This window comes from Myotis davidii, unplaced genomic scaffold (genome assembly GCF_000327345.1).
Source record: "Myotis davidii unplaced genomic scaffold, ASM32734v1 scaffold1839, whole genome shotgun sequence".
Taxonomy (NCBI): domain Eukaryota; kingdom Metazoa; phylum Chordata; class Mammalia; order Chiroptera; family Vespertilionidae; genus Myotis; species Myotis davidii.
The window spans coordinates 36196-47583 of NW_006291198.1; positions in this window are offsets into that span (position 1 = coordinate 36196).

Below are 11388 nucleotides of genomic sequence, written 5' to 3' on the forward strand. Positions count from 1 at the left end.
GACCTATCGCTATGACGTGCACTGACTAGCAGGAGGCAGATGTTCAATGCAGGAGCTGCCCCCTGGTGGTCTGCGCTCCCCCATAGGGGAGCTCTGCTCAGCCACAAGCCAGGCTGATGGCTGACAGTACAGTGGTAGTGGTGGAAGTCTCTCCCACCTCCTCAGCAGTGCTAAGGATATCTGACTGCAGCTTAGCCATCAGTTGGACATCCCCTGAGTGGCTCTGAACTGCAATAGGGTGCAGGCTGGGCTAAGGGGCACTCAGAGCGCATGAATTCTCATGCACTGGGCCTCAAGTCAATAATAACCTTAAATGTAAGTAGCTTAAATGCTCCAATCAAAGACATAGGCTAGCTGAATGGATGAGAAAACATGACACATATACTTGCTTTCTGCCAGAAACCCACCTCAGAACAAATAACTCACACAAACTGAAATTGAAGGGATAGAAAAAAAATTATAGGAAAATGGAAATGAAAATATAAAACCTGGGTTAACAATACTCATGTCTGACAAAATACACTTCAAAGTGAAGGCCATAATAGAGACCCCATACAGCACACTAGATCAAATTGAATTAATTGATACTTTCAGAACATTTCACCTGAATGCTACAAAATATACATTCTTTCAAATGCACATGGGACATTTTCAAATATAAACCACATGTTAGGAGACAAATTAAGTCTCTACAAGTTCAAGAAGACTTAAATCAAATATCTTCTCAGATCACAATGGTATTTAATTACAAATCAACTAGAGTAAAAACAAGCAAAATAATTCAAAAAAATGGAGGTTAAATAGCAAGATATAAAAAAATGAATGGGTTACCAGAGAGGTCAAAAAAGAAACAAAAAAACATCCTGGAAACAAATGAAAATGAATACACAACAAACAAAATCTATGGGGCACATTGAATGCAGTCCTTAGAGCAAAGTTTATATCATTGCAGGACTACACAAAAAAACAAGAAACACTTTTAATGTTATCAAACCCTACAAGTTAAAGAATTAGAAAGAACAACAAGAAAAGCCCAGAGTAAGTAGAAGGAAGAAAATAATAAATATCAGAGTGGAAATAAATGATATAGAGACTAAAAACAATATTTAAAAAGTCAATAAAACCAAGAGCTAGTTCTTTGAAAAGATAAATAAAATCCATGAACACTAGCAAGACTCATCAAGAAACAAAGAGAAAGAACTAAAATAAACAAAATTAGAAATGAAAGAGGTGAAGTAACAACTGACCCCACAGAATTATTAAGGATCATAAAAAAATCATACTATGAATGACTATATTCCAACAAATTAGGAAACCTGAATAAAATGGACATATTCCTAAAAAAATACAATCGTTCAAAACTCAATCAGGAAGGATCAGAAAACCTGAATAGATAGATAACTACTGACGAAATTGAAGCAGTAATAATAATAAAATCTAGAAAACAAAAGCTCTGGTCCAAACGGCATCATAGGGGAGTTTTACCAAACATTCAAAGAAGAGTTAGCACATATGCTCATATTCCAAACTATTCCAAAAATTTTAAGAGGAAGGAACACTTCTAAGCTTTTCTTGTGAGGGCAATATTACCCTAATTCCAAAACCAGATGAAGACACTACAAAGAAAGAGAATTAAAGGCCAATAGCCCTGATGCACAGAGATGTTAAAATCCTCAAAGAATTTTAGCAAATCAGATCCAGCAATATATTAAAAAGATCACACACCCTGACCAAGTGGGATTTATTTAGGGATGCAAGGCTGGTACAATATTTTCAAATCAATAAACATGATAAATCACATAAACAAAATGAAAGACAAAAATCACATGATCACAATAGACACAGAAAAAGCATTCAACAAAATTCAACACCATTTTTTCATAAAAACTATCAGCAAAGTGGGAATAGAGGGATCATACCACAACGTAATAAAGGCCATATATGACAAACCCACTGCCATCATACCCAATGGCCAAAAACTAAAACCATTTCCTCTAAGAAAAAGAACAAGAAAGGGATATCCACTTTCAACACTCTTATTCAATATAGTACTGGAAGTTCTAGCCACAGCAATCAGACAAGAAAAAAATATAGGCATGTCAATTGGAAAGAAGGAAGTAAAACTGTCATTATTTGCAGATGAGATGAAATTATACATAGAAAACCCTAAAGACTCCACCAAAAAACTACTAGATTTAATAAATGAACTCAGCAATGTAGCAGGATACAAAATTAACAACCAGTAATCAATGGCATTTTTATACACCAAATAATGAATTCTCAGAAAGGGAGACTGAGAAAATGATCCCATTTATAATTGCTAGAAAAAAATAATATATTTAGTAATAAACATAATCAAGGATGTAAAAGAGCTATATTTGGAAAGTAACAAGAGGTTGAAAAAAGGGAGAGAGGAAGATCTAAACAAGTTTAAGAATATATTGTATTCATGGATTGGTAGATTTATCATCATCAAAATGTCCATTGTATCCAAAGAAAGCTCTAGATTCAATGTAGTCCAAGTTAAAATTAGCAATGGCATATTTCACAGATTTAGAACAAAATTTTATATGGAACAAAAAAAAAGCCCTGAATAGCCATAGCCATCTTGAGAAAGAAGAACAAAGTTGGAGGAATCACAATACCAGCTATCAAGTCATACTACAAAGCCACTCTAATCAAAACAGCATGGTACTGACACAAGAACAGGACTATAGATCAATAGAACAGAACAGAGAACCCAGTAATCAACCCAAGCCATTATAATCAATTAATATTTGACAAAGGAGGCAAGAGCATACAATGGATTAAAGGTAATCTCTTAAATAAAGGGTGTTGAGAAATAAGACAAGTACCTGCAAAACAATGAAACTAGACCACCAGCTTACACCATACACAAGTACAAAGAATAAACTCAAAATGGATAAGAAACTTAAATATAAGTTGTGAAACTATAAAAATCCTAGAAGAAACCATAGGCAGCAAAACTCTCAGACATCTCATGTAGCAAAATTTTAACTGATACAATGCCTAGGGCAAGAAAAACAAGACAAAATTAACAAATGGAACTATATCAAAATAAAAAGCTTCTGTATAGCAAAAGAAACTAGTATCAAAATGAAAAGGGAATCCTCTATATGGGAGAAGATATTTGTAAATGAGATATCTGCTAAAGGGTTAATTTCCAAAATATATAAAGTACACATACGCCCGCAACCCAGGTACATGCCCTTGACCAGAATCGAACCTGGGACCTTTCAGTCCGCAGGCCGACGCTCTATCCACTGAGCCAAACCGGTTTTGGCAGATAATCCAATTTTTTAAAAATGGGCAGAGGATCTAAATACACACTTCTCTAAAGAGGGCATACAGATGCCCAAGTGACAGAGGAAAAATCAATCACTAATCATCACAGAGATGCAAATTAAAATGACCATGAGGTATAACCTTTCTCCTGCCAGAATGGCTACCATCAATAAATCAACAAACAACAAGTGCTGGCAAAGATATGGACAAAAATGAATTCTAGTACACTACTGGTGGGAATGCAGACTGGTGCAGTCATTATGGAAAACAGTGTGGAGCTTCCTCAAAAAATTAAATATGGACTGCCATTTGACCCAGTGATCCTACTTCTAGGGATATATCCTCAGAAGCATGAAACCCCAATCAGAGAGAATATATGCACTCCTATATTTAAAGCAGCATAATTTACAACTAGAGGACTGATGCACAAAATTCATGCACTCGGGGGGTCCCGCAGCCCAGCCTGCACCCTCTTGGAATCCAGGAGCCCTCAGGGGATGTCCAAATGATGGCTTAGGCCAGCTCCCTGCTACGCTCGCCAGCCATGAGCCTGGCATCTGGCTGAGCGGTGATGTCCCTGTGGGAGTGCACTGACCACCAGGGGCATCTTCTGCATTGAGTGTCTGCCCCATGGTGGTCAGTGTGTGTCATAGTGACTGGTCATTCCACCCTTTGGTCGATTTGTATATTAGTCATTTATATAGGACTAGAGGCCCGGTCCACAAAATCATGCACCAGTGGAGTCTCTTGACCTGGCCTGCGGGATCAGGCTGAAACCAGCTCTCCAACATCCTCCAAGGGGTCCCAGATTGTGAGAGGACCCAGGCCATGGCAAGACACCCCACTGGTGCACGATTGGGGCCAGGGAGGGACATGGGAGGTTGGCCAGCTGGGGAGGGGCCATGGGAGGGCTCCAGGTTGAGTCAGGCCTGTCTCAGTCCCAATCAGCCAGACCCCAGCAGCAAACTAACCTACCAATCATAGTGTCTGCCCCCTGGTGGTCAGTGCATGTCATAGCGACATTCAGACATCCTTAGCATTGCCAAGGAGGCGAGAGAGGCTTCCGCCACCGCCGCTACATTTGCAGTGGTCAGCCCAGCTTGTCGCTGAGCGGAGCTCCTCCTATGGGAGCACACTGACCACCAGGGGACAGCTCCTGCATTGAGCATCTGCCCCCTGGTTGTCAGTTCGTGTCATAGTGACTGGTCGTTCCTGGTTGTTTCTCAGTTAGGGTCAATTTGCATAACCCTTTTATTACATAGGATGTTTTAGTGTACCGTTGACATTTTGTTTGGAATAATCTATAGACTTTTAAGATTCCAACAATCTATGTGTGTTTTATTTTGCATGTAAAAGCTAGTACTAACCTACTATCACTGAAGCCATCAGTAGTAGTTTTTATTTTCCAATAATGTCTATGAATCTGTGCTATTTTTGTCACAGACATTCACACAGTATTATTTGTGACTAACAGCATGCATTTGTGAAATATTTCAAATGAGTAGTGTGGTCCATAGTCATGGTATTAAGCCAAAGTAACTGGACCGCACAAGGATTAAACCAACAATTCTGGTTCGCCAACAGTGTGAGCAACTGAGCACAAATAAACATATTAAATTAAGATAGTTTTCCTTCTGAAAACATATTCACATTAGGAATTCCAAGCAAGAAAAGGTTATTGATCACTTTTTAAAATTCAATATCTAAATTCACAGAAATATGAGAATAAATAAAACTACTTGAATGAAACTTTTAGAAGTATAGAATATAATTGCAATGCTTTTCAGAAAAAAAAAAAAAAAACAGAAATAACAACTATAATAAAGTTTCTACCTGATTATCTCAATTTTTAAAAAGATACCAAGTCACCAAGAGTAGTTGAATAAATCAAAAAGGAGAAATAATCTTTGAGAATATAGGAAGTAAATGTCTATTATCAGAATATAATGCTCAGGAAAGGTAAAAAAATATAACTCACACAAATATGGAATAAGTATATTCCAAACATATGTTAATTCATTAGTGAAGAAACCATTAAGATGTTAAATTTATTCCAAGGAAATTTGAGGAACAGCATATTTATGGGCATAAAAAAAGATTCTATGAATAATAATTTATGTAAGATACAAACTAGGTAATTTCCAAAAGGACAACAAAGCCATCCTTTAGTATTATCTACAGTACACAAATCTACAATTTAACATAAAACTTTACAGTGTCTTAAATCACATAAATCAGAATGTAGCAAAAACAGACACAAAAGTATGCTCCTAGGGAATTCAAATATCTTTGGATAATCCTGTAAAATATTGTTGCAGTATGATACTGAAGGGCGTGCTATGCTCCATTATCTTTTTTCAAGTTTGTGTAAATATTTTTAATATTGTATGTAAAAAATAACAAAACTGATGTGGAAATAATATTTACCTCAAATTGGACATATCAACAATTATATCTTTAAAATTTTAAAGTGGTACATAAAAAAATCTACAGGTAAAATACTAAAACAAGGAAAAAAATATAGAGAAGGAAAAATTAACATTGAAAGTTACTGATAACTAAAAAGTACAATTTGAACTAACAGAATAGCATTTGAGCTATGAAAATTACATTTAAAATATGATTCTATTTTTAATGTTCTTTAGTATCTTTTTTATTAAATTTTTGTGTTTATATGGGTTAATAACATTATATAGATTTCAATGTATATTTCTGTTATGTTATCCCCACATTGTGTGCCCACCATCCAAAGCCAAATCATCTCCAATCACCATATATTTGACTCCATTAACCCTTTACTACCTTCCCACCCCCTTTCCCTCTGGTAACCACCATATTGTTGTCTGTGTCTATGAGTTTTTTTCTTATATACTTATTTATTGCTGTCAGTTTCACATCCCACATATGAGGCAATCATATGGTCTTAACTTTTTCTATCTGACTTATTTTGCTTCACATGATATTCCCAAGGTCCATTCATGCTGTCACAAATGACAATATTTCATTTTTCTTATAGCCGAGTAGTGTTCCATTGTATATATATTAACATATGATTCTTAACTTTAGAAGGGTGTGGTGAAATAGGAATGTTGTTTTGTTAAGTAGGACAGTTTTCTGGAAAATAATTTGTCAAAATACATCAGGGACTTTATAAAGTCCTTCTGACTGTTCCAATAATTTTATTCCTAGATATTTTCCTAAGAAAATAATAAGATCTTTGTTCAAATATTTTTAACTAAAAGAATGCATTACAATGTCATTCATTGTAAAACAACATTTACACAAATGGTCATTTAGTTATAGTTTACCCACAAGATGGATTATTATGCAGTTCTTAAAAACCTGTTCTTGAAGATTACTTATTCATATGGAAAAATGCCCACATTATAAAGTAAAGTTATCAACATATAAGCAAAAACTCTTATCATCTCACTGAAGAGGAGGAAATGCTGACGTATGTGAATTTGTAAATGTATGGAAACAGTAAGACAAAAGGAGCTATGCATAAACACTGTATTGAAGATACCTATATAACAGTATTGATCAAATAAGTAAATGAATGACAGATGGTGAGAGCCAGATTTCTCACTATTAAAATGGGCAGTACAGATAAACCAGGGGGAATGGCAGAATGAACCAGGCAATGTTCCTTCGATAAAAATTGGATGACTATGTAGAAACTCATATTATGCCTACTGTAGATATAAATGTATATCTACATGATATACATATGTATCAGTATACATACATGTGTTTTATACCTCTGTCCACTTGAGAGAACCTAAAAGGAATGAAGATGATATCTTGATGTGTAAAGGTGCTCAATAGCAATAAGTACACTGGGAACCCAGATCTAAGTTTCAATACCAGGGTCCTTGGAGAAATGCCTGGCAATAAGGCTGGAGCAGGGAATATGCAAGATGAAACTAGAGCATCTAGTAGAGCAAAACAGTAAGAACATTCTAAAAACAAAACTAAATAACTCTGGCCAGTGTGGCTCAGTTGGTGGTTGGGTGTCACCCTGTGTGAAAACATTGCTGCTTGGTAATGTCCAGGACACATGCAGCCAGTGGATGTTTCTCTTTCATATCAGTGTTTCTCTCTCTCCCTGTCCCTTCCTCTCACTTTAAAAATCAATAAAAAATGTTAAGAAAAATAAAAATAAGACAAAACAAAACCAGCCATCATATAAAAGGGATGGAGGAGCCAACTGAATGTGCTCCTAAAATATCCAAAGCTGGAAAAAGTGAAGCAGAAAAATCAGTTTTTTAAATACATTATTATATGAAGAATGACATAGCTGAAATAAAGAACACCCTGAAAGGATTCAACAGTAGACTAGAAGAAGCTGAGAACTGAATTAGCAAATTTGAGAACACTATAGAATAAAACACCCATTCAGAGCAGCAAATGAAAAACAAATTAAAAGCAGGATGGGAATCTATGGGAGCTTTGCGATAATATGAAATGTAACATTTGCTTCATAGGAGTACCAGAAGGAAAAGACTCTGGAAATTAACACAGAACCTGTTTAAAGAAATAATGGCAGAAACTTTCCTTAACCTGGTGAAAGAAAAATTATTCAAGTTCAGGAAACACAGAGTCCCAATCAAGATGAAGCCAAAGGCCCACACCTAGGCACATCTTAATTAAAATGGCAAACATTAAAGACACAGAAGTAATCTTAAAGGTTGCAAGAAATAGAAAGTTACCTACAAGGGAGCTCCCATTAGACTATTAGCTGATTTCTCAATAGAAACATTTCAGACCAGATGAGAGTGGCCTTAAGTATACAAAGTAATGAAAAGCAAGGGACTGAACCCAAGACTACTGTATCCAGAGAGAATTTCATTTAAAATTGAAGGTGAAATAAAAAACTTTCCAGACAAAAAAAAGGGGGGGGGGTATAGAAGTACATTACCACCAAACCAACAATGCACGAAATGTTAAAGGAACTGCTTTAAGAAGAAAAGGAGAGAGGGGGGATCATAGGCATAAAGAAAATAACAATGGCAATAAATAGTTGACAATAATAACTTTAAATGAAAATGGCTTAAAAGCTCCAGTCAAAAGACATAGGGTAGCTGAATGGATAAGAAAACATGACTCATATATATGCTGTCTACAAGAGACCCACCTCAGTACAGATTCACACAGACTGACAGTGAATGGATGGAAAAACGTTTTCCAGGCAAATGGAAATTAAAAATATATTGGGGTAGAAACACTCATGTCTGAGAAAATACACTTCAAAATGAAGGCCATAAACAGAGGACAATGAAGGCCATGTCATCATAACAAATGGCTAGATACAATAAGAGTATAAAACGCTGGTAAACATATATACAACAAATACAGGAGCACACAAATTATTAACATTTCTAGATGATTTTAAGTGAGAGATAGACAGGAAGATCACAGTAGGAGTCTTTAACACTCCACTGATATCACTGGATAGATCTTACAAATCAATAAAAGCTGAAACCGGTTTGGCTCAGTGGATAGATCGTTGGCCTGCGGACTGAAGGGTCCCAGGTTCGATTCCGGTTAAGGCCATGTGCCTGGGTTGCGGGCACATCCCCAGTGGGAGATGTGTAGGAGGCAGCTGATCGATGTTTCTCTCTCATCGATGTTTCTAACTCTCTATCTTTCTCCCTTCCTCCCTGTAAAAAAAAAAAAAAATTCAATAAAAAATATATGTAATGCCAAAACCAGTTTGGCTCAGTGGATAGAGCGTCAACCTGCGGACTGAAAGGTCCCAGGTTCAATTCCGGTCAAGGGCGTGTACCTTGGTTGCGGGCACATCCCCAGTGGGGGGGGGGGAGGAAAACAATGCAAAATTGCACAATATACATTCTTCTGAAGTACACATGGATCATTCTCAAAGATAGACCACATGTTAAAACACAAACTAAGTCTCTACAAGTTCAAGAAGATTGAAATCATATTAAGCAACTTCTCAGATTGGAACAGCATGAAATGAGAAATTAACTGCAATAAAAACACTCAAAAACATTCAAAGCATGGAGGCTAAATAGCATATTATTTAATAATTGATGAGTTAAAAGATAGATCAAGGAAGAAATTAAAAACATCCTCATGCCAATTAAAAATGAACACTCAGCAACCCAAAATCTGTGGGACACAGTGAAAGTAGTCCATAGCAAAAACAAGAAAAAATTCTAATAAACTATCTAACCCTACAACTTAAAGAATTAGAAGGACAAAAACAAAAACCCAGAGAAAGTAGAAGGAAGGAAATAATGAATATCAGAGCAGAAATAAATGACATAGAGACTAAAAAAATGTTTCAAAAGATCAATGAAATCAAGAGCTGGTTCTTTGAAAAGATAAACACGTTTAATGAACCACTAGTCAGACTCATTAACAAAGAGAGAGGACTCAAATTAACAAAATCAGAAATGAAAGTGGTGAAGCAAAAATTGGCCTTTCAGAAATACAAAGGATCTTTAAAAATTTTCTATTAACAACTATATTTGAACAAGCTGGATAACCTGTACAAAATGGACATATTTCTAGAAAAATACAAGCTTCCAAAGCTCAATAAGGAAGAATCAGAAAACCTGAATAGGCTGATAACTACTGGTTAAATTTAAGCAGTAATCAAAAAACTCCCAGCAAACAAAAGCCCTGGTCTGGTCCTTTTTTTCATAAAAACTCTCAGCAAAGTGGAAATAGAGAGGTCATACCTCAACATAATAAAGGCCATATTTTACCAATCTACCACCAACATCATACTCAATGGGCAATAACTAAAACAATTTCCACTAAAGAACAGGAAAAAAACAGGAATTTCCACTTTCACCACTCTTATTCATCATAGTTCTGGAAGTCCTAGACAGCGATCAGACAAGAAGAAAAAATTAAAGGCATGCAAATTGGAAGGGAGGAAGTAAAACTGTCATTATTCATAGCTGACATGATATTGTACATAGTAAACCCTAGAGACTCCACCAAAAAATTATTAGATTTAATAAATGAATTATTAGATTTAATAAATGAATTCAACAATGTAGCAGAATACAAATTTAATACAAGAAATCAATGGCATTTTTATACACCAATAATGAACTCTTAGAAAGAGAAACTAAAAAAAATCCCATATGCCATTGCAACAAAAAAATTAAAACACTAAGGAATAAACTTAACGAAGGATTTAAAAGACCTAAGAAAACTACATCACCTTTTAAAAAGAGATACAGGAATATATAAACAAGTTGAAGAATATACTGTGTTCATGGATTGCTAGAATCAACATTATCAATATGTCTACACTATCCAAAGCAATCTATAGATTTAATGCAATTCCTATTAAAAAAACAAATGGCATGATTCACAGATTAAGAACAAACACTCCAAAAATTTATTTGACATAAAAATAAGACCCTGCATAGCTGCAGCAATCTGGAGAAAGAAGAAGGAAGTTGGAGAGATCAGAACACCAGGTATCAGGTTGTACTACAAAGCAAATGCAATCAAAACAGCCTGGTAGAGGTACAAGAACAGGCATATAGATCAATGGAACAGAACAGAGAACTCAGAAATCGAACCAAGCCATTATGCCCAATCAATATTTGACAAAGGAGACAAAAGCATACAGTGGAATAAAGATAGCCTCTTCAATAAATGGTGTTGGGGAAAATGGACAGATGCATGCAAAAAAAATGAAATTAGACCACCAACCTACCCCATAGAGAAGCACAAACTCAAAATGGATAGAATACTTATATTTAAGTCAAAAAAAACATAAAAATCTTAGAAGAAACTATACGAAGCAAAATCTTATACATCTCTTATAGCTATACTAGAGGCCCGGTGCACAAAAATTTGTGCACTCGGGGGAGAAGAGGGTCCCTCAGCCTGGCCTGTGCCCTCTTGCATCTGGGACCCCTCGGGAGATAACGACCTGCTGGCTTAGGCCTGCTCCTGGGTGGCAGAGGGCAGGCCCAATCCCTAGGTGCAGCGCCTGGTCAGGCTCAGAGCAGGGCCGATTGGGGAGTTGGGGTGCCTTCCCCTGTCATGCACAGAGCAGGGCAGATTGGGAAGTTGTGATGCCACCCT